We start from the raw sequence: 2,126 nt of genomic DNA on the forward strand, positions 1-2,126 counted from the left end.
AGGGTGACGTCCGCCAGACGGTTGGGTGGTGCACGGGTGGGGGAACAGGAAAGACGGCTCACCAGGATCTCCCGGGGTCCCGGCGAGCCTGGTCCTCTTGGCCGGGCACGGCAATTGGAGACACGGTGTCCACCCCGGCCACAGTAGAGGCAACGGCCGGAGAAGAGCCTGGACTCCCGTTCGGCCGGGCTAAGGCGGTTGCGTCCCAGCTGCATGGGTTCCTCCTCGGTCACGGCTCGGGAGGGAACAAACCCACCAGTCACGGAGGGGGCAGGGCGGTCAGCACTGTAGAGGCGGCCGCCGGGAAAGGGAGCCCCTGAGCGGAGGTCGATGGCACAGTCGTAAGGCCGGCGAGGCGGAAAGACCTGAGCCCTGGACTCCCTGAAAACCCCCTCGAGGTCGTGGTACTCGGGGGGTACGTCTGGGGTACAGAAAACCTCCTCGAGGTCGTGGTCCTCGGGGGGTACGTCTGGGGTACTGAAATCCTCCTCGAGGTCGTGGTCCTCGGGGGGTACGTCTGGGGGTCCCCGTCGGGTTCTCTCACGTCTTCTCTCCTGGAGGCGTCCGTCGATGCGGATGGCGAGGCTGAACAGGTCCTCGAGGGAATCAGGTTCCTCCCGGGTCGCGAGCTGGTCCCTGACTGCGTCACTGAGCCCACTCATGAAGGTTAGGCGAAGTGCTGGGTCGTTCCAACCACTCTCCACCGCCGCCAGTCGAAACTCCAGGACGTAGTCTGTTACCCCGCCGCTCCCCTGTCGGAAGGTACCCAACCGGGCTCCAGGGTCCAGACCACGGGCTGGATGGTGGAACACCCTGCGGAGCTCAGCCACGAAGTCTGGATAGGAGAAAACAAAATCTGCATCCATTGCCCAGGAGGAAGTGACCCACTGGGCAGCCCGGCCTGAAAGCAAGTTTGTCATATAGGCCACTTGGGCCCCTCTAGAAGTGAATCGACTTGGTTGATGACGGAAAACCAACTCACATTGCATGATGAATGTGGCACAATCCTCGGGATTGCCGTCGAACAGCCGTGGGACGGAGAGACGGGGTTCCCGAGGTGCGGGATCGGGAAGCGTGGGAACTGCTGGGACTGCGGGGAATGCTCCTGAAGGAAGTGAGGGAATTAAAGCGTTAACGGTGTCGCACAGCGTGTGAAGCTGAACGAGAATTCCTGACTGTTGTCCTGCCAGAGCGGCCAGGGACCCTTGAATAAGCTGGACCTGCTCCCTGAGTTCCAGTACAGCAGCCGCAGCCGCATCTAGCTGTAGGCTGTGTTCCCTGGCTGACTCTAACTGGACTGCCGCTGCTGTGCTGACTCTCTTGCGGGCGCAGACCGCGCAGGCCAGTACGAACTCCTTGACGTCGCTCCTCATGGTGGGCCACCAGAATCGATGAGCCAGGAAGGAGAACGTGCGATGAACGCCCGGGTGGCAGGCGAACCGGCTGGTATGGCCCCACTGGAGGACTCGGGACCGGACTGAGTTGGGGACAAAGAGACGATGAACCGGTACATTGCCTGGAGCGCGATGGAAGCGTAGGGCACGCCTTACCACCCCCTCGATGCCCAAGGTGACGACTCTCTGTGTCGGCTGGGGTCGTCATATTGGTTGGATCGTAATGTTATGGTTTGACACCGACCCCAAACGCAACGACACAAGAGAGTAGGATTCAGAGTTGCAAAAAACAAGGGCTTGTTTATTAAGACTAAATAAACAGCACAGACTGGGAAGAGTTCAAACAAAGACTGGAATACAAGCAAGGATGAATGTTGCTGCTCTGCAGCTTCTCCCGGGATGGTAGTCAGGGGAAGCAGACGCTGACGTCAGAGCCGCTCTGCAGACTTCTCTCGGCAGAATCTCCGAGGTGGTTGCGGGACCGAGAGAGAGAGAGGGAGCGAGTTAACTCAGAGTGCAGGTGGAACAGAGCAGGTGAACAGAGGTGACAGAGAGGTGACTTGTACCCGAAAACAGAGTTATCCAAGTGACTGAATCTTCGGTGTAAATACACACTGTGAGTAACGTTCCAAACACAATCCCAAGTGATAGATATCTTCGGTGCAAAATAAACACTGTGAGCGAAGTCCCAAAATACAAATCCAATGTGATAAACTGTGTAAACACACAGTG

This window comes from Notolepis coatsorum, assembly GCF_963971535.1.
Source record: "Notolepis coatsorum genome assembly, chromosome: 10".
Lineage (NCBI taxonomy): Eukaryota > Metazoa > Chordata > Actinopteri > Aulopiformes > Paralepididae > Notolepis > Notolepis coatsorum.